The sequence below is a fragment of the Lichenostomus cassidix genome, chromosome 1, assembly GCF_008360975.1.
Source record: "Lichenostomus cassidix isolate B80296 chromosome 1, HeHo_3.0, whole genome shotgun sequence".
Lineage (NCBI taxonomy): Eukaryota > Metazoa > Chordata > Aves > Passeriformes > Meliphagidae > Lichenostomus > Lichenostomus cassidix.
Window position 1 is genome coordinate 49,490,894 of NC_139479.1, and position 27,175 is coordinate 49,518,068.

The following is a 27,175-nucleotide window of genomic DNA, read 5'->3' on the forward strand; positions in this document are numbered from 1 at the left end:
TTCAGTCTTGGCTGGGGAAGAAGCATGAAATTGCCGTCTTCCTCTCCTCCCTCTGAAAAGTTTATCTAGCAAGTTAATGAATTTCCTTTATTCCCAGGAGCAGTTCATAAAGGGGAGATTTCTTCTCCCAAGAGCAGTGAATGTGAGGTGATTGCCAGAGCATTGTTCTTCTAAACAGCTTATTTTTCGCTGTGGCTGGACCCTCCCCCCGCCACTATTTTTAGAGCACTGATTAAGTGATAATTTGTGTTTAGGCTTCCTTGAAGTGCCCAGTTAAGTAATCCAGTGGCGATTCGCCGGTGGGTTAGGCATTCTGGGCAGAGCATCAGCAAACTCGGCATGAAGCTCTGATGAAAAATATTACCAAGTTTTTCCCAGGAGAGTTCAGGGATCCCTTAGCCTGTCCATTCCTCTGTGCAGTGTTGCCATTTGCAGCTGGGCTATTTGAGGTGGCAAGGAGAAGATGGATCACCGTGCTGAAGTGATCGGATCCATGTGCACAGTTCATGTGTATGCAGCAGTGTCCAGCAGCTGGGCTACTCTGGCACAGACCTCCTGGATGACTGGAGTGCACAGCTGTAGGGGAGGTGAGCCAAGAGCCTCTCCCGAGGCTGATGTTGCTGGACCTCCTCACACAGAGCACTGTGTCCAGCGCTTGAGAATGACATCCCCCGAGATCCATTGTCATCTGCCCCCAGCTCCTTCGAGGCCTGAGGTATGTGTTTTGTGTTCCTTAGAGCAAGGGATGAGTTTGGTATGTCGGCTTGGCCAGTCTGGCCTGCCTGACCTGCTGCCTCCCTGAGGAACTTCCTCCCCTCTCCTGCGCTCTCACGTGGTGCAGCTGGGTTACTCCTCGGCTGCTGCTTCTGCCTGTCTCTTCCCTACTGCGAAAGGCTTGTGAACCTTGCTGCTGACCTCTCCTTTGCTTGGAGGTTGATGCATCTCCATCCCAGTCTCTGTGCCCTCGGAAGAAGTGTCGCTTACTTTCTCTGGCCAGTAGCTCAAGCAGTCATTGGCCCAGTTGCAGTGTCGTGCTGGGATTGAATCATTTGTGCCAGTGAGCCCTTTCAATGGGCCTGACAGATGTGAAATGACTCCTTGGTGGGCAGTCCCCAGCAACTTTCCAGTGTTCTTTTAGTAATGGTTTCTACATGTCGTAAAAAGCTTGCTTCACTGTAGGTTTGCGGTGGTGCTGTGTTGCATGGCTGGAGGCAACCAAGCAGTTCTGCTGTGTTCTGTGCTCTGGTCATCCTGACTCTGAGGAGCTCTCACCTGCAATAACCTGCCAAGTAATTCCTGTTGAAAATTCTACTGATGCTGTTGGCTGTCAGCTGAGATTAGTTTCTTTTGAAGTACAAAACTCTCAGAAGTATTTACAGCAAAGGTACAATCTGTGAGAATGTTCACAGAAGTCAGCTAGCAGTTGTGCAGAAGACTGCTCTCACAGGCTTAGCCCTAAAGCATTAGGGTGAATAATGGTTGTTTTGTTCAAAGTAGAAATATCACCTTAGGAGCACCTTCTTGCAAAGGGTCTTTTTAGTAGGGAGGAGAGTGAAGGCCTATGCAGCCATGAGATAGGTGAGCAGGACACCCTGCCTCGCTGCCATCATGATGACTTTCTGGCACGGATGTCACAGCTGCTCTTAAAACCACTTCCTCGCCCAGTTCCTTCCTTTTTCATGGTTTCTCATAGCCAATTTTTCTGTTCAAGCCACTCATGTTTCATTTTATTTCTGGACATAAATAATGAGTTAAAATTTCAAAAAGCTTCTTGGTCATTTCAACTTTGAATGAAAACAGGCTTCAAGACCTAGCAGCTTTAGCAATGTTTCTGAAGCAGCTGAAGAGAAGAGAGGACTGGGAAAACTATCTGGGTGGTAGTGAAATAATTAGCATAGATTTCTCACATGTATTCAGTTCAAACCTTTTTGCCTTACAAAACCTCTGGTATTATTGACACCCATGACCACTGCCAGACCAGTGATGCATCATGACCACACCTGGGCTCAGGTTAATACCTTACCTGGGTGACTCACATCTTTGGTTATCTGATCCTGAAAATATGTGGAGTGGTCATGGGCCAAAAAACCCAATGTTGACTGGTTGGCCATGCTAGCTCATCTGTAAACACAATTCCAGGCTGCTCCTCTGCATCTTGAAGTGCTCAAGGGAGATGCTGAAGTCCCCTGAAGCACAGCTCTGCAAGTTTGGGTGGTTGGGGTAGCTGCAGCTGTGGCAGTGTTGCTCTTCGGGAGCTGTCTGGAGGCAGGGCTGTGAAGTTGTGATGTATCACAGCCACTTGCACTCTGCAGCAATTTGTGCATTGAGATTGAAGCATTGATTGTAAAATATCACCCACTGATGTCTGATCTCGTTGGAGCAAAGCTTACCACAGATGTCCTTATGATGAACTTGCTGGTATGCATTGAAGTTATTTAAGAAAGTGTATTTAACTTGATCATCTTCTGGATTATCTTGTACTGTTTAGCAGGCTGAACATCCATCTCCTCCAGCTCTTGGTTGTATCAGAGGTGTTTGGAGTGCTTTCATTCTTGCAGGCTTTTGTTAACTGTCCTGTTTTGGTGTGCCCCTGTAGCTCTTTACATTTCTTTCTAGTCAGCCTCTCCAGAGCACCTTAAAGCTATGGCAGAATGGCAACAGCATGAAATATGGGCTTGCTTGTCAGTTTTGGGGCTGACCTCAGATTTTCTGGACAGGAATGCTTTTGCTCTGAAGTGCTACAGAAAATTAGAGCAGCAACATTTGGAGCATTTCTGTAGCTCATTGCTGTGCTATAAACTTGCTTGTGTTTGAGAGGTTATCTCTGCAGTCGTAACTTTAAGGTTGTCTTAGTTCTTGTACAGATGGTACACCAGATTACAGTGGTAAAGTTTTCTTACTTGCCAGGAGAAGGTAGAAGTATGAATTTTTCAGATTTTGTGTTCAGAAGAGAAATATTTTCTTTTTTTTCTCCATGTAGTCAAAATAAAAGTGAACATTTAGACTTGGGAACAGGAAATAATGAACTATCCTTTTCTACCCGGAGCAGGGCTGCTGCTTCTGCCAAGTGGCCTCTTTGAGAGAGCCGGTGAAGTTGTCAAGCCCATCTGTTTTCATCCACTGACACTGCACCGAGGCAGCTGGAGGTGCAGACACACAACAAGCGAGGGAGGGAGGGAGGGTGGGGTTTATTTTTCCGTCTTTTGCTCCCTGAGCAGGAGAAATTTTTCTTGCCCGCTGATGGCATCACCATTTCAACCCTGTCAAGGCTTTGGTAGATGGAATGATCTGAAGAGGATGGAAACTTCTCAGCTAGAAGTGTTGAAGGGATACCTCAACATTTGTCATCTAAACAAGCTGGTCTCAGCCTCACATGCATTTGTTTCAGTGTCAAGCTGCTGTGCCTGACTGGGTCACTGGGGGCAGGTGAGACAGTGACCATCCAGGGCTGCAGGCAGGATCCTTGATTTAAACAGCAAAATGGAAACTTTTTTTTTGATGAAGTAAAGGTCAGAACTGCTAAGGCTGCTATTAGCTGACTCAGTCCTGGAAGAGATGATAAGAAAAGTGGTACTATCAGAAGTAGGACACACATAATTTATAATTTATCAGTGTATAGGAAAACACATTTAATGTCCTGCTGTGCAATAAATGTATCCGCTGCAGGATCACCAAAGAGCGTAAGATGCTCTGCTTGTTCTTTTAATTCACCTTTTTTCACCTAGTTAAAAAGAAGTTGCTTTTGTTCTTTATTGTCCACTTAATTGAAGAGTTTTATTTCATGTGCTTGTATCTACGGGGTTAGAAGAGTGAATGAGTAATAGGAGCCTGCCTTGAGGATTACATATTTGCCACCACAGCATATTTAAAGGTGTACCATGAAGTTCATATTGCAGGCAATTAGTGAAAACTGTGATTTCTGAAACACGAAAACGCGATTAACTCAAGGCAACCTGAAGGAGTGTGCTGGCAGCCTCTCGGCTGGCTCAGGGAAGAGGCAGGCTGTTTAGGAGGTAGGCACAGAAGTGCTATCTCACTGCAGTGTGTAGTTAATGGAACTAGACAGAGTTGTGGCATGACTGCGTTCAGGGGTCACGGCAGTGAGGGATGCCATGATTCAACCTGATGTAGCAAGGGAGCCTTGGCAGGAAGCCGCCGTGTTTATAAGAAGCGGAGTAACCACAACTGCCAGCGGCCTTGAAAGATTCCGCTGTGGCTTTCGCTATGAATAGCAGGCACGGCTGCTGAAAGCTTGGGTAAAAAAAAAAAAAAGTAGATACCAGCAGGAGACACCGTGTGAAGGAGATGTGAGATCTGTCTCCCAATAACAATAAAAATTTCTGGTACCGCACCTGTCATGGTTGTTGTAAGACAGAAATGAATTGAAGATTAAATAAGTCTAAAACAACAATTATGTTGATGTGTGGGAGGGGTGGGGAAAGAGGAGGGCCACCATAATTCTGGTTTGTTTCAGTAGATATGGAGAAGGTGGACTCCTTACAGTGTGCTTCTCACTTTATTGGATTAAAAGACCTCTCCTGTAAGTGGTTTTGTTCTATTGCAAAAATAAGATGGATTTGTTTTTAGTTTAAAATGCTTTCTGAAAATGATAGGCTGCATTAGCCCAACTGTAGAAATTATGTCTTAATCATTTGACTGCCACACAAATACATCTCACTTGCAGCCTGACTTGGAATTTAGATTGAAACTGTTAAATGAAGTTCTGCAGTAATTTTTATTCTGTCTTAAGGGAAGGGAAATCCCTTCCACACCTCAGCAACACACCTCAGTCAAGGCTGGATCTATCCCAGTGTGTTTTGCAGTGTAGGTAGATTATATTTATGCATAAAGCATCAGACATGAACTTCCCAGTCTGTGGCTGTGATAACAAATGAAGCATAAGAGCCAGGATTTTTGGCGGATGTGTTACGAAACAACGTGTCAGTCAGTTTTGCCTTCTCAACATCATTTATGTGAAAATGGTTTAAATTGCCAAAGATGAATTGAGAATTTTTGGCCTGTCTTTTCCACTGCAAATCTGTTTCTGTACCATGAAGGAGGCATGGATTTTGCTTTTAACCTGCTATATTATTCCACACAAGAGGCAATATAAATCAACTTTCAAAAGAAGTTTTGTTTTCTTTGTTGGCTTTTCATTCTGCAGCCTATTAATCTCTTTACTCTTTCAAGTCTTGAGTATCTTTTTCTGGTGTGTTACTGTGAATGCTTAAAAGGATGCTGAGCCTTTGTGGTACCATGTTTAGTCCTGACTTCTGTTTCTTCCATGTAAGTATTGACTTCTATGAGATTCCTCCCATTTTGTAGCTCTGAGATGGGCTTGCCTTGATCCTTGTAGGACTGGATACCTGGTTGCCAAAAACTCAGTGCCTTGGGGTGCGTCTCTGTGCCTGGGCCATCTTTGCTAGCTCTGCTTGCCCCTCTCGGAGTCGGGACAAGGGCAGGCTGCCCCTGCCACCCTTTGCTAACCTGCCACAGGGTTATTTGTGATGAATTGCATAAGCACAGTGCATGACATCAGTGCAAAAGGGCAGGCATGGGGGAGGGGGAAGTGCAGGGAAAGTTGCTGCACGTTTATAGTTTTGTTCTTAGTTGGTGCTTCCTGGCATTCTGCATCAGAGGGAAATTTGACAAAACTTAGAAACAAATAATTTTGAACTTCACTGGTGTTACCTGTTTCTTCATGAGTCAGGAAAGAGAAAACTTGACCTTGGTATGGTCAGTGCTGGCTTTGAATTACAAGTATGGCATGGGGCTTGGGCGGATGATGAACCAACCCCCCATCTGGGAAGGGAGGAACAAAAGAGATAGAATCTGCCTGGTCTACACCTCATTTTGTAAATTAATAACTAGATTAGAATATTTTCACACCATACCTTGCTCTTGCCCAGCATTCACACATAACGTGCAGCTATGGGTGGTCTAGATTCCTGATAACTTGGTCAACTGTAGTGGTTATTTTTATGAAATGTCGTTATGGGTTGCAGAGGTGATGATGGCAGTCCCCTGTCTTACGATGTCTTTATAGAGAATGTGGAATTTTCTTATGCATGTTGTTTACATGGCTTTTTGTTTGACTAACCGTGTAGTAAATCTCTGGGAAGTAGCATGTGTAAGAACCCCTTTGTCTTCCTCACTTGATGCTTCTGCTCTTGTAATGAGAAGAATTACTCAAACTGGAATCCTTGCCACCTTGAGCCTTATTAGCAAGACATTTCCCATGGGAGCTTTGGACTTTGCACTTGATGAATTTGCCCATATCTCTGTTTACTACAGAGCGCAGTGCAAACCACTCATGCCTAGATGTCTTCCGAACAGCACGGATCCTTGCAACTTGTGTGCTAAGAAGTGAGTTTTGCAGCTGGCTTGGGTTTTGCCTTTGGATTTCAGTGAACAGTTCCTGGCTGTTTTCTTGAATTTGTAAATGTACCAGACATGGGAAGTGCCTAAAACCACATTGAGGTTTTGTTGCTTTGTTTTTTTCCCTCTTGCTCCCCTGTGATACAGATCTGAAGCTGCTGGGTTGGAAAACTTCAATATTGCAGAGCAATGTAAATACATAGGGGGCTGTGATGCCATTAAATCTATTACAGCAAATTAGTCTTGTAATGTCTGAATGGAAGAACCAAAGTTCAGAGTGCCGTTTTGCATTGACTTCCAAACTTTCAGAAAACCACAAAAGTCTTCGATTTTTTTTTTTTCAATGATGTTTTTCCAGCCTTAAAGACTAGCTTTGAAAAGAATAACAAGTGTAAAATCTAACCACTTTAGGACCTCTCCAGTTGTATACATAAGCTCTGAGAAGATCAGCTTCCTCTGAAAATCCTGTCTGACAATGCAGGTTTTATGTTTTAATGTTCCTGGGTTTTGGATTTTTGTCTGTAGACTCCAGAGTTGAGACCAGAGGGTTTGCAGCAGCCTAAAAGAGCCCTGTGAGGGAGGCAAGGGTGCATTGGAGATTGGACACCCTTTCTCTTCCATGCCCGTGTCTGTCCCCAGCACCCAGGTTTTGGTGGAACACCTTATGTGGTGAAAGAAGCCTGGGTTTACAATTTTGTTGCTGTGGCACAAGTCAAGGGATATGTAATTGAATTCAAAGACCTGAGGATGTTTGGATCAGAGGAGATGAGAAACCAGCAGGCACAGAAAGGTGTGATGTGTTCGAGAAATGGGGGAGTGCAAGTGGGTGTGGGGAATGGTGGTGGGGAGTGACAGCCACGACATAGGGTGTGGGGGTCTGGCACAGTGTCCCATCTCTAGATGTATTCATCTAGTGGGAAGGAAGGGGTTTACAGTCCCTGTAAACCCCTGACTGGAGCAGGTGATAGCTGCCTGTGAGAGCATGAACCTGTGGTCTTTAGTAGCAGACTCCCACAAAAGGGATTTTTTTAACTTCTAAGTTAAATTTGTCAGGTTCACTGATAAACTTCTGGTTTTGCCTGCTCCCACCTACTTGTCCAGAGATTTCTGTTTATGTATTTAGCTTTAAAAGACATTGAAGGACAGTTTGGGTAGGGCCTCAGAGATCTAGAACTTAAAAATGGGCTGGTAGACCAAGACTTGATTTTTGGAAGTTCAGAGTGACTTCTCTTACCTGCCCTGAAGTCTGAGGGCAGAAATGTGCTATATCTTAAGAGCCTGTATATGGATGAGAAAGGTACAAAATCCATTTGCCAAATCAAAGAGCAGGTGGTCTGATGACAGAAATACCAGTAAGGGAAGCTCTGAGAAGTAAGCATAGTGATTCAAGAAAGTTTGCCAGCACAGATGTTCAAGTGAAACGTGAATTTCTTTCTTAGGGGGGAGGGGAGGGGGGAAGGGAAGATTTTTGAAGATGTTTTGGTGGTGATGGTGCAGTCACGATGGAGAAGAATTAATTCTGTTGTGGACATGGTTACATTTTTGCCTCTTCTGTGCTACAAAATTGGACAGAAAGCGCTTTATTTTTTCCAAACCAAATTCTGTTTTCCAGGCACAGTGTAAGTGTGGGAGCTTTAATGCTGAATGGTAGGTTCTCCTTCTGAAGTGGTTGTAAGACAGGGTGGCAATGCTTGTGTGACTCCAGGGTTCTCCAGGGTTAAGGCTGTTTAACACCCTGTCATTAATCATATTACCCACTTTGCTTTTTAAGTATCTTCTGTTCTGAAGACAGGGACATTAAACTTCGTACTGCTCAGTGACCATAAACATCTCCTTTCTCAGTGTTTGGGTCTGTGATGCAACAGCCAGTTAACAGTTGTGTTATTTTAAAATTACCTACAGTGCCTGAAAGACGAAATAAAGCCTAAGTGACCTCAGGTGGTGCCTGGTGGTTGTTATCAAATACACTGCAGTTGTGTCTTCCTCTTTGGGGCTGTTTCCTGTTTGAATGTGGTGGGGTTACAGCAAGAGACTTAGGTACTTTTTTGTCCATGTATAGATCTCGAAGAGTGGGATCTTTGGGTTCTTTAGGGAATGGCAAGAGCACAGGAGGGAGGCGGAGCATTCCTTGTGCAGTATATGGAAAACAATTTAGAAGCTTGGAGCTACATTTCCAGATACTCAAGTTGTAATTGCCTTAAAATATTAAGGGAAAAATCAGGGAAACTGCTTTCATGGTGAGAGATGATTGAAATGAAAGGAGCATGTTCGGGGGGCTGTACCATACAACCATTAGAAAAGCCTGGAGAACTTGATCTTCCCCAGTATAATCCTTTTTCCTAATCATTTAGAAAATTGAAGATGCACATAGTGTGTGTTAATTTTCATAAAGCAAGATATTTTGGATAAAGTCAGTTGTAGCTTGTCTTTTCTCCTTTTTGACTTTTCTCGGTTTCTTGCTACAGACCATCTATTTCCTTAATGATGCTTAGACTCATCTAGATCTTGCTGCTCTATCCCTCTTCCCCGAGGTCATTATCAAATCATCCATGTTCTCATGACTAAGGATAAACAAATGTGCAGATGCATGTGAGGGACAAAAAGAAGTATGAAAAAACTCCAAATCCCCCAAACACTGCAGCGCACATGTGGTTTTTCCCAGGAGAGATTTAATAGACTGAGCCTAAGATGACACATATTAATTATGGTTTTTTGCATCCTTTTGGAAGATGCTCAGACACTGTAGAGCAAAACCCCTAAATTCATTTCATTTGTTTAAATATACTCGTACCTTTTACATTTCGCTTTCTTTATGGTCAGCGGACTTGAGATTGTTCTATAACTGCTTGATCCTTTTTCCTGCCTGAGGCAAACATTTTAAATGTACTAACAATGCATGAAATCCTTTTTGAAACTCACACATTTTTTTTCTTATTTAGAAACTCTCATACACCAAAAAAAAAAGTACCAGTATGTTTTAAGAGAGACTTTCCTGTTAGTATATTGATCTCTGCAGTTGTAAAACCCCTTACAGAAGAATAATCTAAAATTTCTGTGACAAAGATTTGACTTCTTAATGCCAAAGCATTTCCTGGATTTAGTTTTTTCCTAGTATTTGTCAAGACATTTGTTTTGATTTCAAAGCAGCTCAGTTTTCAGCTGGAAGAAGTCTGAAGGTGTATTTTGATTCCAGACAAGAAGCTGGAAGGCTAGCAATGCCTTCTTCCTTCTGTGGCAGGCTTCCTATAGAAAGCTGCTGAACTGCTGAACTTTTTTGCACTTCAGCGTGTGCTTTAGTAATTTGAAATGTTAATGCTCTGGAAATTATTGCTTTGGTAATTTAACTAAATTTGGAGATCATTGCATGAAGGTGATCTCATGCAGACTTGATATCTTTGCTATATAAATATATAATTTTAATCTTATATAATTTGTATAAAATATATATTTAATGCCTTGTATTTAATAGTAAATATCTTAGCAATAAATGGCACTATCTAGCAGAGAAGAGTTTTTAATTTTCAAAATTCAAAATTATTATTTGAGAGCAGCTTACCATTTGCTCTTGATATTTTTTATGTTTTGGCTTTCAGAATTCAACATAGGTTAGTTGAGATTATTTTTATTCTCAGCCATTATTGGGGATGCGATAAATACTTCAGAGTTGGGAGGTGATGACTAAGAACTGGACAATAACGGAGGGTGGTTTGACGAAGCAGCAGGAGCCAAGGAGAGTAAAGGGAACCATAAAATAACCAACAAGTACTGATCCATTAATGTTAAAGAATCATGTCATGTCATGCAGCATGACTTCTTTTTACAAGGAGTTTGAAGTAGCTGCAGGACCTTTAAATCAGCGGATTTAGACTTGTTTTTCCTAACTGTGTGCAGGAAGCCATATCTACATGAGCAGGTGATGTGCAGCAGCAGATGGAAAAGAGGGGAGCAGTTGTTACTGCAGGCCCTTATTACCTTGTTGGGGTTTGGAGTGTGCAGCTGAAGGGCTTCTGGTTTAGCTCCCTCCAGAAGCAGCCTGGTTTCCATCCACTGTGGTTCTTTTGGGAACCTGGGTGAGCTGATAGTCCAAGCCAGCATGATGGTATGGAGGTGCTCTCTGTTGAAAGTATCTCCAGAGATGGTCACATCTGCAGGGACAGTTCAGGTCTTCTGTCTCTCTTGAGTGTATTTGAAACTTAGGGTCACTAAACTAATTAGTATGGTTTGGCATTTAGAGGCATTTGGCTTCACTTACATGTAGTGAAGCTCAACTTAACTGCTTGAAGATTGATAAAAGATTGCTCCTTTTGCTGCAGGGTGGTCCTGTCATGTAACTCTTGTTCTCAGTTACTGTTTTGATGAAAGATTTCTTGCACACTTAATATTCTGAAGTTTAGAGCAGACCCAAATTCACTTAAAAATGCTTCTTCCCCTTCTCAGTAATGTAAGAGGTCTCACTTTATCTACTCTGAACTTGATTTGTGGAGGGATTGTCTCTTTATCTGGCATCCTTATTTGGCCTGGATATTCCTCAGGGCACGTGGATGAATCATGCATCTCTGCACAGGGTGAGACACTTCAATTTTTTAATGAATAATACTGTGGCAGAACTTGTGCTTTGTTTTTTTTCACTGGGAATTGCTGCTGCATAGAAGATCAACCAAATAGGACATAGCTATGTAAAAACAATTCACCCCTTGCTGTATACTGGGGGATGTCACTGGTAGTCACAGTGCAACACGCCATGTGAGTGGTGTCCATTTAGGATTTAATCTTAGAGAGGAGCATTGCCCCACATCCCCTCATTTGGGATCTCTGTCTCTCCTGGCACCTGGAGGGTCAGTTAATTTTGTTCTTTAGTATTCCCATATCTCCTACAAGCAGGATGTGTTGCCTTATAGTAAATAGATAATTGGAGCTTTAGATGTGTTTTATAATTTGTGTATCTTGCTTAATATGTCATAATCACTTGGACTTCTTGCCTGTCTGATAAATGAACCGTAGAATTGCATAATTGTTGGCTTACACCATAATTCATGTGTTATTTGTACCTTGGACTAAAGGGCGAGGGAAAGACAATAACAGTCATGAAGGGTTGAAAATAATTGGACTTAAGTCAAACCCCCAAACAGTTAATGGTCAGAGGATATTGGAAAAGGAATATGTTTGGGGATTTCAAATGCATAGGCATGCAGCATGGCTAGTTACCTTAAATTTCATTTAAAATACCTTAAAACTCAGTTACCTATTACATGCAAATTACTGGGTTTTGTGTGCTACGTGCATGTTTTTCTAGCATGAAAGAGATTGCCCAAGTGGATTAATGCCTCTCACATCTGCAAGTCGTAGTCAAAAAGTGAAATAAGCCATATGTGTTCAGAGTGGACATGTGCACACATCACAAGTGCTGCTGCACAGCCTGGCCTGGTTTGAGAGTTAAGAGCTGCTTTTTTCTATAGGAAGCATTCTTCCTAAAATACGAGTGTTTCATAAACAGTACAGATTTAGCCTCCATTGTTTATGTTTTTTAATTATTATTTGGATTAATCCCCAAATCATTCTCATTGGAAAATTTCAGTCAAACTTTTTTTTTCTTTTTATGCATGCTACAGTTTTGAAATCATATAGCCATAGGATTTGAAGGACTTGCACTGTCTGGCATTTTTCCAGCTAGTCCAGCTGTCTTCAGAGGAGCTGAGTAGGTTGGCAAAGTGTGGTGTGGACTCCTTTGTTAAATGCATCAGAGAGTGAGAGAAACAGGCAGTAGCTGTGGTGAGGTCTTTATTGTGTGAGTACTTCCTGTCTTTTCATCTTGATCTCCTAAAATTCTCTCTTCTTCCAAGGCTTCCTTTTTTTTTGTGCCAGGTTTTTTGAGGATGTTCAGCTGTGGCAAGCCTGGAGTTACTACTCTGCTGTCTTCTCAGGAGCTGCTGGAGGAACAGTGTGAGCTCCTGCTGCATTTTTCTCAGATGTCTGTGCTGCCCTGAGATGTCCTGCAAAAATACTTGACACAGGCTTTATCCTGAGGGTTTCCAGCTACAGAAATGACCTCTGAGCATTCTCCAGGAAGGCAGGAGCAGCTTTCTCATCTTTCAGTCATAATGTGTGAGGGATAGGATTTCTGAGACTTGTTAAGACCACTGATGAGTGTGGGACTGGGGCTCTCAGGTGCTTATTTGACATGGCTTACTTGGAAGTATGGATGAACAAATACAAAGATGAAAGCAAGCAGTGAGCTGCAGGTGTGGACACTTCAGCAAACAGCCGAGAAAAATCAATTTTTCACAAATGAAAGAGGAGGGAAAAATCAATAGGGAAAGGACTGTTATTTTCAATTTAAAGCCAGAGGAGTTAGGGTTTGATCTCAGAGTTCATGCATTCCTGTTCTCATTCACATGTTGCATGGCTCTGTTACTGGGAGAACTGTAGACTATGTTGTATAGAGATCATTAAATATAAATGGTTGAAAGAATGTGAAATGTTCCCCATCCTTATTTATTTATTTACTTGTCTTGTCTGCCTGCACACGCTTCTCCCACTGTAGTTAACTCTTGTGGATGCTAGCTCCCTGTATGGAGTATTGGAGTGCATTGAGATTTCTGTGCTGCGAAGTCAACCAGCCTTTTCCTCCTGCATGTTTTGACAATATTTAAAACACACAAATCAGATTGTAGTTATTGATCTGTGTTTGTTTCTTTTCAACAGACTGTGATTCCATCTGTCTACCTGATGGTGTGAGTGCCCCACAAAAACATGACCAGTATTTTAAGTAGAAACACAAAACTCAACTTTGCAGTACAATCTGCATGAGGTCTAGTAAATACAAAGTGAGTGGAAAGAACCTGGTGGAATGCAGGGGACCCTCTTATATCATCGTGCTGCAGCCTGCTGTAATGACAGGGCAGAGTGCCAGTTTTTGATGTTAAAAACAGAGGCAAAACAGTATTTTGGCTGGTTCCTATTGCTGGATTCCACATTGCCAAATACATGTCTATGAGCATTAACTATGTGAGAGCCATGCCATCTTGTAAATCCCCTTGTCTGGGAGGTAGTAGGTGAAAGCATATACTGACTCTTTCTTTTCTAAAGCTCTGTCTGCTTGGAAGCAGGTGCTTGCTAGGTCTTGGCTCCACTGACAACTCAGGAAAGCAAGCAGAAGTGATCATTAGGAAGGTACTGCCAAATTCATGAGTGATCTGCAAAACTACACATCTGTTACTCTCTTTAATCTATGGTAACTACTTCTTCCAGTATATATTTTTTAACTTAATTGGAATTAATGGCTGTGTATTACTCCAGCCATGCCAGTGCAAAAGTCTGTTAGAAGTACCCACTCACTAAAGGCTTAGAGGTTCTGTAAAGGTGGGTGGGAGAAGTAAGTCTGTCCTGGCTTGTATAAGTTAATTTCTTTGCAAAAGAGTTTACTGCCTGAGTGCAAGAGTATCAAGAACAGTTTTGCTGAAGAATATTTAAGTGCATGTAAGTACATGTATAGATATGTATTTGTATGTACTCATACATGAATATGTATAGTGTGTGTAGATGGATATGAAATACATCCACAAGGGAAGGTAAGCTAGGATAACTTCATTTAACACCTAGTTAGTGTGCTCAGGTAACCTAGGGTAATTTCATTTAACACCCAGTACTGTGCTCAGGTAAACGTGTATCCAGCACAGTGCTGGGGTCAGATCAGAACTAAAAAGCCCTACTAGATCGTGGGTTGGCTGTTTCAACATCCAGAGATGCCTGTTCCTACTGAGTGTAAATTATCTGTAGGGGGAGTCTAGGACACCTTGGGTCCCCATCTGATAACTTTGATTAAATGCCTGACATTAGGGGTAAACAGACATAGACTATGATGGCAAGAAACAGTTTAAAAGGTAGGAATTTTCAAACTGAACGTCTGAGGCAACTAAATGTGACTGGCTTGCAGTAGCATGTGTCTGAATGGCTGAGATACTCTTAAAGATGCCTCTTAAACTCATAGCAAGGGCTTTCAAACTAAGCTAGTAAGAAGCATGCAAATGGCAAACTAATTACCATGTGAGACCATGTTCCCATGTTCTAGGAGCTCCATCAAAAACCTGATATCATAGGTTGCTACTCCAGTGTGTAGGGTATTTGAGTGCGTTATGCTCTCTAATGGGTCTGAAGAAAAGGTAACTACCGGCCGGGGCAGATGTGCCTGAATCCTCCAGCACATTGTGTCACTGTGTGGATGGAGGGTGGTGGGAAGTCACAGTTCAGTCCTGTGTTACGCTCTCGTCCTTGGCAGTTTCTTGACTCTGTGCAACTTCTTGTGCCTGCAGCTTCTGATGTGAAGTGAAGCTGGTGCATCTAATGAGGCAGAGTTGTTGCAGAAAACATCCTTGCAGTGTGTTTTGAGGAAAGGTGGTGTTACCATTCTGAATCCTTTTTTGGCTGGGACTGAATGAAAATGTGAGAGAAAAACCGGGGAGAAAAAAAGAATTATTTATGTTGGAAACGATCTTCAAGATCATTGAGTCCAACTGTCACTCTTCATGGATACTCAGACTAACATTTCTAGGGAATTCTTATAATTATTGTATATTTATGCGCCTGGATGGGAAAACAGCCAAAGAAGCTGGAAGAAAACAAGATGTTTGCTAACCAGAGAGAAGAAAACACATAAGTGTGCTGGACCCAGAGTGCTGCTCCAGTTCTAGGTGAAGTTAATGGTGGAGAGAATAAAACTAGCTCAAGGCTTCAAAAGCAATCCTCAGCTTTAATTGGCTGCTGTCAGGTAGGGGTTGGAAAAGATGGGAACTTTTCTAGGGTAGTATAGATCTCTCTTGCTGTGGAGTTTTATCCCTTCCACTGAGGTTGCTGTAGTAGCCAACAACTGAAAGTGCTTTCGAAAAATTGTTCAAGTAGAGCAGCAACCTGTGTGCAGAGCTGGAGCATGAGTACAGTAGATGTTATTTCCTTTTTCTGTCTTGCCATTGGTTTACTAAAATCCAGAATAGCCAGAAATACTGGTACAATGAAAATACTCCTACCATTCCTATCACAGTTTTATTATGCTTATAAAGGTAGGACATTGCCAGATATGTATATTGTAGGAGTAATGAAAGCACAAATATTACAGCTGTGTAACTTGAAATTCTGCATTTTTCTGAATTCTTTAATCTTCTTGTTTCTTTGAATGCATTTTTTATCTTTTTCCATATCTGCCTCATTTTCTTAGTAGTGTCTTATATTTGTCTGGTGGTTCCTTTTTATGGCTCACTCACTCATCTTTTTGTGATTCTTTCCATTCTAGTCTCTTGCTCATGAGTATGCATATGCGAGATGCTCTTCCTATTTAAAAACTCATAAAATCAATAGATGCAACTTGTCTCAATGACTTCATTTTACTTCCTGATAGTGCTTAACTCACTCCATTTTCTCATCCTACAATTTCTGTATGAGCAGAAAAAAAACCCCCCACTACACTTAACAAAACAACAGCAACCAAAAGGACTTTGTTTCATCAGAGGGTTATTCTGAAGCTTTTTAATGTACTTTAAAATTTTCCATACTGTAAGAGCAATGGAAGTGTACGCCATTTCTTTTGTATTTTCTCTTTCCATCATTTAGGCTCTTCTTCTTTCTTGTTCCAGTCATCTTTTACTTCGTATATTCTGTTCTTGTCCTCATGTTTACCCATCTAGTGTTCTTCTTCCTTCCTTTGTCCATCATTTTTCCTTTTAGAGAGGAGGTTATATTGCTGCTGTTCCACTTGTCCCTAAAGGTAACTGCTCCTGCTTGCCATTTCCCTCTCTTTGTTTCCCTCTGTTAGTAGAAGACTTGGAGGACACTTCTCTGCTCTTGTGCAGCTGTGTTCTTTGTTGCATGGCTGATGTGCTTGGTCTGTTCATCATCTTTCTTCAGGGTAAAAGTTTGTGAATGCGTAAATCCTATTGAAAATCTGCGTATCCTTATGTACTGATGAAATTACTGTCCCAGTAGCTGTTCTTGGAGCTTCAGAGAAGAATCTGGTCTAATTACAGAGCAGGACAAGGCAACCTGGTGTCCACCAGGGATGGTCATCCAAGGTATGCAATGAGGCTGGACCTTAGTGAGGGACTTAGCAACTTTCTCCAGCGAGTATCCGAATGCATGAAATGGCACTGGGAAGGAGAGTCTGCTTTTGCTGAATGACTGGTTGTGCTGTCCCATGCTTCTCAGTGCCTTGTGGAATAATGAACCTCTTCTTCCTGGCTGGGAGCAGCTGAGTGTGGATTTTGACCCTGCTGAGCCAAGAGGATCATCTTAGTTCTCTCTGCAGCTTCCAGTGGGTGTGAAGAGTGGTGCTGACCCCCTGTTGCTGCCGCTCTGTTTTAGCCTAGAAGGATGGAACATTGTCAGCCCTTCTCAAGTGAGTAATGCTTGTTCTTTGGATGTGGGAACCATGGAACTTGTGCAGAGAATTTGGGTTTAAGATCAGCCTCTCTTTGGTGCATTAGCAGTTTGCTAACTCTGACCAGCTCTTAACAGTGTGGGTGAAGGCTTTGATCCTGTTGAGGAGTACCTTTCTCTTCCCATGCACAAAATCCCCATCATGGGCTTTGGGTGCCAGGGCCTAAGGACTGGGTGAATGTGAGCTTGGGGCTGCAGTGGGGGATATGTGGACACTGCTGTGTACTGGATCTGATCTTCAGGTCTGTTTGTAAGTGCCAAATAATTGCACAAAGTGCTGAAGTACTTTTAGCCTTGCCTTCTAAGCATCATAGTTTATGGGATCTTTTTGTTTGTGGTTCTGATACTAGAAGGTGGTTGGGATTATGAATAGGTAGCTGGTGGTGAAAAATCCTTGGGACAAAGTCAAAATGAAGCAGTTTGATCTGTAGTTTGAAGGATACTTTGTTGCAATAAGTGGTAAAAAAAAAAAAAGAGAAAGCTTTTAAAAATGAAGGCTGAGATAAGCACTATCAGTGAAAGGACCTTAAAAAGGTTGCAGCTAGCAGTCATAAAGATAGCATTTGTAGATGTGGAAGCAGTTGTAGATAATGGCTTACCTTGAACTGTCCATTTCTTTTTATATTGGTACAGTAAAGGTTTTTGATAATTTTAAGTAGCTGAAAACCTGTATTTCTTTTACCATCTCTAGTTAAATGGCTGCTGGAAATCCCTGTCTTCAGGGACTGATAAGTCTCAGCTGTAAAAACGTGCTCTGAGCAGAAATTTAGCATAGGATAACTCAACAGAAATAGTCACTTCAGGTATGAATTACCTGCTGCCTGTAGGAAACAAATTAACAGGATTGGAGAAGATCCATTGTACTGTACTGCAAGGAAGTCCACTATATAACAGAAATGGCATATTGTCCAGAAAATGAAGCTAATGGTCTGGATGTGAGTGGAGTTAAGGTGTTGCTCAGTAATACTGGTAGCTTTGAATAACCTTGGAGGCATCAGCTTTCTTAAAGAAAATGTTGTCTGTAGAGACCATGACAAGCTATTCCTAGATGGGTATAGGAGTGAGTGTGTGCTCTCCATTGGCTTAGCAACTGGATCCAGAATACTGCTCCTCTCTTTTGCTGGACCTACAAGCAAATCTTGGAGGTTTCATTGTAATTTCATTTTCTTTTCCTCTATAAATAAACATGTAATTTAATATACCTTTTGTGCTGCCTGTTGTGAGACACTGCATGTATAGACTTGAATGTGTTTACTCATATGGAAGCAAAGTCCTGAAAGTTATCATGGCATATTGTACCTCGTCTCTGATTGTCTTTGTTAAAGTGCCCATTGGCATCATATCTGGCAGATAAATAGCACTTGTGGGTTAATTCAATTTCCTTTTGAAGCACGTGTGTAAAGTAGAGTGTTAAGAAATAAAAATGCTCCTGTGGACCCTTCATATCCTTTTTTATGAAGAGTTCTTTCTATGTTTCACTTACTGTTTAGGGAGTACAATTACATTAAGGATTGATCCAAGTGAAGTTTAATGAGAAAATGTATAGATATCTCTGTCAACAGTGGATGAGTCCTGAGACAATTCCAGAATTACAGGAAAAATGGAGTGATTATGGAGCCAGAGAACATGACTCTACCAGCTCTTGCTGGTGAATTCTTGACATCTTTATCTTGATACACGATTCTAAAGTGTTGTCTTACATTACTCAAAAAATTCATGCTACTAATGAAGAATGTAGAAAGTTCTGGTAAGTTTTTCAGTTCTGTGGTAACAGCAGTTTGCATGTTCTGCAATTTGTCCACCAGTTATGGTTTTGATGAGACACTTAGCAAACCCTGTACCTTCCTGTGCCAGAAGCAGCAGTCTCTATCTCCGCTTCTGCTGCCATTTGTACTCCCTTCTGTGTGTTGCTTCCAGCAGTGATTTGGCCTCTGGGCAAGGAGAGTTCATTAAGCTGGCTGAAAACTTAATTATTTTTAAAAATCAATCGTAGATTTGCCCGTTTGGTGACCTTAGTTTTCCAAAGCATTCAGTTGAACATGAGAGGTGGGGAACCTCTCATGAACCAAAAGTCAGTGATGTCAGCTGAGAGTGCGGCGGGGAAGAAAGCTGGTGGCATCATGCTTTCAGATGGGTTCCTCTGTTTTTATGCATTGTGCCCTCCAAGAACATGACTCTTTTCTGATAGAGTTGCTGCTCTCTTTTACAACTGACGATGCTGTGGCTGGAGTGCACGAAGATTTCCTAAGTGGTGCAGCATGAAAAACATCACTGCAGCTGGGAACTACCTTGTGCTGGGTCTGGCACCTCACACAATTGAGTCAGCATATTTATGTGTGGAAAAAAGGAACACTAGGTCTGTAGCATTTACTGATACATTATCTTGAAGGATTGGTTACAAATTTCTGATACAAAAAATTTGAGCTAGACCAATGTGGGTTTTTTACACTGGCTTTGGTTTACATTTATGTAGGTTTAATAATTGTCATAAATGCTTTTTTCCCCTCTGATTTTCAGTGAGAGCATGGTAAAACTGTGTTTGCCATACTTCTCTTAATACTTTTACTACTCATCAATATAATAATTAACTTAAATCACCTGTGTTTTCCTCTTCAAAATCCATGAGGGTGAAACTGGCTTTGTATTTCATGAATAGTAGTATGACAGTGAATCTGGATTGTTAAGCTGTCTTAGGCAACATGTATTTATTCTTCTGCCTTCTATCCCTCCCCTGGAGAATGTGGGTTAAAAGTTAAAACAGCTAAATCTTGTGACTGTATTTTAGAAAGAGGATTCTTTGCTTTTGTGGTTGAGTTTTTTTCTTTCTTGGTGGTATAGGGTTCTTTTTTCATTTTTTCTCCAGAGCTGTACATTTTTGTTAGCATATGATTTGATAATTTAAAAAATAAGGTGTTTCTCTTTGAAATTACTGTTGCATTGCACAGATGGTTGTGGGACACAGAGCTGGATATTTGTTGTGACCTCTGGGGTTTGTTTTTTTTTAAATTTATTATTTTGCACTGAATACCACTGCCAGTTGCTCGGTTGCTGCTCGCTTATACAAAAATGTTGAATGCTGATTACCCATGGTGTGATGCTGCACAGGGAGGAAGGTATGGTTGCTTGCCCTTGGGCACCTGATGGCAAAGTCTGTGGAGAGCTGTGCTGGTGAGCATCCATTGCTGAGGGCAGTGGCTGCTCTGGAGAGATGCCCAAAGGTGCTGTGCATGTAGTGAACTGGACCAAAGCAGAGCTACTTTGCTTTCTTTGAGGTATTTCCCAAGGATAGATCTGTCCCACAACCCGAAACCAAGCATGACCTTCATGACTTACGGTTGAAATGCAGACAAAATTTTCCACAGTCTGCTTTGTGTTCATTCTAGCTGTTTCTATATGGAATCAGTTTTAGCACTGCAAGAAAACAAAATTAAAAATTACTAATGTTGCTGAAAACCACAGTTTAAGTGTGGAGTTAAGTATTTTTGAACTCAGATACAATCTGGACACTGTTATCTTTCTAGAAGGCAGAAAGAATGCCATCAAAATTTTTCACTTCAAAAATTTTGAAGTGAAAAGGGAACTGAATGTGTCCTCTCAGTCCTCGGTGCTGTGCAGAGTCTAACTTTAGCATCAAAGTATAATAATAGTTGTGGATTCCATATGCAATTCTGCTGATGCAATCTGTGGAGTCCTGGGTGATTAATATCATGTATGTGTCCTGGTGCTTTGTTCACAGATGATAGGAAACTACAGAAATCTGTTGCTCCTTCTGTTTTGTGCTGTGGTCTATATTCTTTGTACATAAAAATCTGAAACTTGAAATTTTCTTTTGGCATGTATTTTATGTCTCAGATGGATTATACATGCTTACATAAGCATACCATGTGTGCATAGAAGAAAAAAATTCGTACTGGTGAAACTGTTCTTACTTTGCTTTTCACATCTTGAAAGTTTACAAAGTCTTTGACAGAGCAGTTGATTTGAGCTACTGAAGTCCCCTAGATGTAGTCTAATAGTATGTGCTAGTGGTGGCACGTGATTTAGCACTGAAGTAATGCAGGTCTTTATTTTCGGCTGAAAACATTCTGTCACTTTCCTGGTGTCTGTAAGAGCTGTGGCTATAGCTCTTGTTACACTAGTCGGCATCACGAGTATAGGAAACCCGTGACACAGGAACTGATTTAAAATACAGTTTATATTATGGGAAAGCTGAAATGTCAGTGAGGTAAATAAACAATAAACAGTGAGAATTAACTATGTGATTTGTATTTCAGTGGTATAGTGCTCACATATGAAGCTGCTGTGTTTTTTTACCTCTTCAGAACCGTGAGTATTGGGAAGTTTCAAGATATGTGAGCAAGTACATATAAATAGACAATATCTATTTTTACATACACACTTACATGCATATTTATGATTAGGTGTTCTGAAGAAAAATTGCATTTCTTTTTGAGCAGCTTAAAAGGAAAATAGAAGTTGGAGGGTTTTTTTTTCATTCCAGTTGTAAGAATGCTAAATCTTGCATGAAGCTCCCCAGAACTCTGGGTCTTAAATTGTGTCACAGGAATGGTATCTTTTTATACTCTCAAAAACTGTATTGTCAAAGTCTTAATGCTTGGAGAAACCCAATATACACAGGCAAAAACCTTTGAATGGCAGACAGACATAAGTTGCAGGATGTCTCTGGAGACCATACATTTGGTCCAGTCCCTTGCTCAAAGCTGGGCCAAGTTCACTGAGGTTGTTCCGACCCTTGGGTAGTCAAGTGTCGAATATCTCCAAGGATGAAGATTTAGTGACCTTTTAGCCAATCAGCTGCAGTTTTTGATGACCTTTATCATAAAAACTTCATTTGTAGTTTCCTTAATTGGAATTGCTGCAATTGTGACCTTTACCTTATGTCGTGTTCCTGCCCACTTCAGAGAGGTGTTGGACTCTTGTCTTTTCACTGTATTAAGTAGTTGCAGACACCACTAAGTTCCTTGCCAAGTCTTCTCTTCCTGAGGCTCAACAGCTCCAACTCTCAGTGCCTGGCCTCAAGTACCAGCATGTGTTTCAACCCTTGACCAGCTTGGTGGCCTGTCCTGGACTCTGTTGTGTTCACGTCTGTCTTGCACTGGGAAGCCCAGCACTGGACCCAGTGCTCCAGATGTCTCACTAGAGCAAAGAGGAAGGATAATCTTCTTCAACGTGCTGATGATGCTCTTCCTAGTGTATTCCTGAAGGCTCTTGGCCTTCTTTGCCAAGAAGGCCCATTTCTGGCTCATGGTGAACTTTTCATCTGCTGAGACCCTAGCTCCTTTTCTGCCAAATTGCTTGTCAGTCCCCAGCATGTACCGGTGCTTGGGATTATTCCTCCCTATGTGCAGGACCTGCCAGTTGCCCATGCTGAATTTCATAATGTTCCTGACAAAACATTCCTCTAACTTGCTGAGATCACTTTAAATGGCAGCACTGCCCTTCAGTGTACTCTGCCTCCCCAGATTTTGTTATCTGCAAACCTGCTGAAGCTCTGTCCCATCATACCAGTTTTTATGCAGCTGTTGTACAGTATTGGCAGCTAGAAGTTGGCTGATAGTGGGACTGTGAGTAGCTGGTGAATATATCATGAGGTCAAGTGATCTGGCTGGTTTTCCATGTGCTATGTAGCCCAGTAATTGGAGGTGAAAGACAGTTTATCTGGTGTATTTGATAAGTCATAGTGGATTTTTTGCTTTACTCTAGAGAGCAGTTTTAACCCTTCCTCTTCTAGACTGCTTATCTATTATCTTATTTTTCTGTTTTTAAATGACGCTTTTTGTCTTGGTCATGTTTGTTCTTGCACCTCTCCCAGCATGCTCTTTGCACCTTTGGTGGTAGGGTTTCCCGTTGGTGTGTGAAAGAAAACCGTAAGCTCAAGCTTGTTCACACAGGAAGTAATCACTAAAAATGACAAAACTGGGGCACTGGAGTGTGAGCAAGCAAGCAAAAATTCACAGATACACCTGTTTTAAAGTCAGTAGGAGTGCAGACTCAAAAAAGAGCAGTCAGTGACTGGACTTATCTGCTACTTTCCTGAAAAAAAAACCTCATTTAAAAATATTAGACTTACACAGAGAAATAACAAAGCAAAATAAATGTAAATTGTATTTTTCCATTTGTTGTGTTTTGCATATCTGCTTAATCTTTCTAAAGCGATATTGTGTAGAACCCTAGTTTCATACTCTAGGGTTTGAAAGTTTCTTCTGTGGTGGCAGTAAGCTAGATGGTCTTTGCTATGATTAATACACCTATGTTTCCATTCCTGAGGAGCAGAGAAAATGCAAATGCAGTACAGTGAGTTGCAGCAAACATATGTTCATTTTCCTTCTCTACTTCTCAGCTGCATTTGAGTCTCTCTTTTTTTTTTTTCCCCCCCCCTTCTTGCTATTTCTTTTCAATTCTTGTTAGTCTGGCCTTGTCTTTCACAAGTGTGTATTGATGCTCATTACTGCTTTTAACAGCATTGTTATCTCATGTGACTGTAACATATAAGAGGAGATAATTAAAAGTTACATAATTGCTCTCTACCAGTGAATGCTTTTCAGATCGTGCATCCCTATGCCACAGTACTGCAGTGAAGCATTCTATCTGACCATTACCCATCTAAATATCCAAGATCCTTATAGCAAAAACTATATTAACATTGTACGATAAAATTATAATAATATTAAAAAAATTACCTTGCAAGGTCTTGTTATGCAACAGAAAAAAATCCTGGTATTATTTGTGGTGACTCTCTGGGTATGACTAATCTGATACAACCAAATCCCAAGAGATCAGAAGTATTTAGATGTGTCTACATAGTAGTAACTTCTGCATGTGGTTACCTTGAGAGTGTCTACACACATTTTTGTGTGTCTTTTTACTGTACTAAAAGGATTTTCATTGTAGTTGTGAAAATTGTGTTGAGTGTATTCACTACTGCTCATTGCTAACATACAGCCTTGGGTATAGATTTACACTTACAGATTTACATTTATGTATTTTTGTACCTTGAGTTGAGATGAGTTGAAATGAAAAAAAACCCAAACAAAAAAAACCCCAAAAACAAAAAAAACCCCCGAAAACAAAAAAAACCCCAACAACAACAACAAAAAACCCCCACCCAAACAAACAAACAAAACCCAAAAATCACCCCCAAAAACTCAAACCAAAAAACCATGGGCCAGGTCCTGACTTTCGTATTTCACTAGGGATCACAACCAATTAGATCATCAGCTCCACAGACTTTGTAATGACCTAGATGTGCCAGTATTAGAGTTCAGCAGTATCTGGAAACTTCATCTGACTAGGATTAGCAATAGCCTTGCCTCTCTGGGAAAATAAATTTAGCCAGAGGAACATGGGCTTCTGCATGAAGGAACTGCCTTTTGTCACTCCTGTTGGTGTTTTTGGGGGGCATGGATCACAAAGTTTTTGTACTAAGTCAGTTTTAAAGAAGCTGGGGGAATGATTGCTATTGTGTATGGATTTTTTTTTCAATGTAAATACTATTATACTAAGGAATGAAAGTGTATTTTTCTTACATTCCCTCTTGTTCTTGATAGCTAAAACTTTTCACAGTAGTTCATACTGCTTTCCATCTTTAAATAATTTTGCAGACAAGTATCTATGTTACTTGATCTGAAAAACATCCTTAAAAGACAGAGAATTTATTGTAATTAGTCATATTTTGTGGGTGGTTTAATCCTACTTTTGTGTTGAAAAATGTTTACTTTATAGACGTCTTTTGGAGCAATTGAAGTAAATACCAGAGCTCTGGCAAGCTCTCAGCTCCATACACTGAGTATTGTTCTAATTATGGTCCTAGTGGTATGCTGAAGCAGATGTTTTGTCTTCAGAATGAATCAGGATGAAATCTTGGTGCTACAGACAGTTTTTCTTTGCAGATCCAGTGATTCTTTTCCTGAAGCGTGTCTATAATGGATATAATCATGATGGAATGATTTTTTGAGGTAATCACAGTGGTGTGAATTGCTAGGGAGAGACTAGATGATCTCTTGAGGTTTCCTCTATCCTAGTTTTTACAGTTTGTGTGAATTTTCCTTTGGCTCTTTAGGTGGCAACAGAGAAAATGAAACTGAAAGCAGGGGAGGGACAAGTGATGAGGATCCTGATCTGGCACACTGCTGGCAGGAGCGGAGGGAAAGGTCAAATACTGTTCTAGCTATGCTGCCCCTTCCTGCTAAATTGTTTCAGTTTGGGCACAGCTCGGCAAAAGCTGTGGTCTTGTGGGGTCTTGCCTCCAGAGTGGTTGCAGGTTCAGCTCAAGGTAATGTAGACCAACTGACTGAAGCTTAATGTTAGCTTAGTTTAGTGTTGATGCCCTCACTTTTATGGAAGAGGTGTTTTGTCTTGGTCTAGCTTGGAAGATGGGGCAGGGGAAGATGACTTGGGCCAAGCTGACTCCTGGAGAGGTAGAACTTAGCACAGCTACACCTTGTCCTAGTTGCCCTCCTCAAGAGGGAGGGAGGGCATGTTATGACTACCTACTGAGTCTTCAATCTTGAAAATTTATTCTCTGTCTCTTTCCAGAATCCAGAAACAGTGACAGTCTGAGCACACTGGGTGCAAGGTATGAAAAATCTTGTAAGAGAGAGCAGGTATTGTCGTTGCCCTTTTTGGCACTCTGGTCCTCAGGAACCTTCTCATGAGCAGCTTCTGTGAAACTTCTGCATCCCTGATACAGCACAAAGATGTTTATTTTGAAGGCATTTATAGGATAGTAAGAGGATGTTTGTGAATGTCATCTCTGGATATTAATACAAATGTGCTTCTGTATTTAGATAATATGCTCCTCCTGAACTCATTCAATAGAGTGTTTCCTTGTGGGCTCTTTTCAAATGCTGATAAGAAAAACAACAATAAGGAAAAAAATGGCGTTATTTCTTTCTGTACATGTTTGAAAGAGCTTACTTTGTATCTGCTGACATACTGCAGGTTAAGATGTTTCCAGTTAAGCTTGTGGCTTTTTGGTGAATTTGCTTATTAGGAAGCTAGGCCTCTCTGCTTTTCATTTTGAAATGGTGTTGGCTTGTTCTAATCCTTCTCCGCTTGTCAAAGCCCTTTAAACTGCTGGCCCCAGTCCATGAGATTTTTTTCCATAAAAGAGGATGACTTAACCATATTTGATGCCCTTAAGATTAGGGGCTTGTCGAGATTTCTTGGCTGCTTGACACTTGTATTTTAGCGTGCCTGCTGTGTGCAGCAGGACGTGGAAGCAGACAGGCAAATGGATCACCGGACCAATCTCACATTATTGTCACTCAGTTGATAAAGGAAAGAGAGATGAGAAAAGTGGGCTTTCTCTGTGTATCAGGTTGGAAAACACATCTGGAGAAGCAAAATAATCTGACTGTAACACATGAGTGGGATTAAGAATAAAAGTGATGGGGCTGGTGAAAATGGCCTTTAAATGCAAGAAGCTTTCCCCCTGTTAGCCCTCCCCAGCTGTAAGCCTTTGGTTTGGTACCAGGACCTGATGGGCCGGGGAGCAGTAGTAAATCTGCCTGTGCTGAATATGGCCCTGTTAGGACCAGTTTGGGTTTTAACCCTTTATGTACATTCCCTGTGTGGATTTATAGAAATAGCAGCATGTATTTTAAATTTTGTTTTTTTTTCTTTTTAAACTAAGCTGTGAAGGATCCAGTAGAGCTGACATTGTTTTCACCTACATATTTTCTCCCATATCAACTTCAGGGCTGTAACACTGATTTTTGTTCTGTTCTTTTTAAACTGTAAATGTATACTTTGGGGACTCTTATTTTCAGTGGTTTACTTTTTTATTGTCTATAAAACTTGGTCTGTGTAACCAAAATCTATGATTTTTATTTTTATTGACCTATATTACTTTTTCTCATGTATGTTGAAATTGGTTTGATTTCCTTTCCCCCCCAAGAGGCTAACATTTATTTTGTTTTTCTAATCTTTAATTCATTGTCTTATGAAAATCATCAAGTTACAACCTGCTTCATATTATAAGACTGAATTACAGTTAATTAAAAATAGATATTTGTAATGGGCATTTTAACAGAATCTTAATTGGGATAACTCTACAGGATGCAACTCAGTAGGGGTTATCATTAGGATGATGACATTTGACACTTGTGGGAGTGTGAGTTGTTTGCAGTATTCCTTATGTTTATTACAAAGACTATCACAGCCACCTCTGCTTTTAATAAAACTGTTCTCAGAATGTCTTAATATTGCAACATGTGGCGATATTTGCTGTTCGCTTCTGGACCACTGTCAGTACTTTGATTGTGGGTGGTGGTGTTATTAACTGAAGTTTGCTCCTGTGGTGACGCTCTCATAATTGCTTAGTCTTTGGTAACAAAACCTTTTCAGTAGGAGA

The 27,175-nt window shown here is 41.0% G+C and overlaps 1 protein-coding gene across 7 annotated transcripts in view; it reads left to right on the forward strand.

The window, feature by feature from the left end:
* Positions 1-27,175, forward strand: part of KLF12 (KLF transcription factor 12) — a 235,561-nt gene that overhangs the window by 26,085 nt on the left and 182,301 nt on the right. The window contains exon 1 of one of the 7 annotated variants that reach the window (XM_085058398.1): positions 692-715. The exons of the other annotated variants lie outside the window; for them this stretch is intronic. The gene's annotated coding sequence lies outside the window, so the exon portion shown is untranslated. Of the gene's footprint in view, positions 1-691; positions 716-27,175 lie in introns of those variants that run through there. 7 annotated transcript variants of the gene reach the window in all.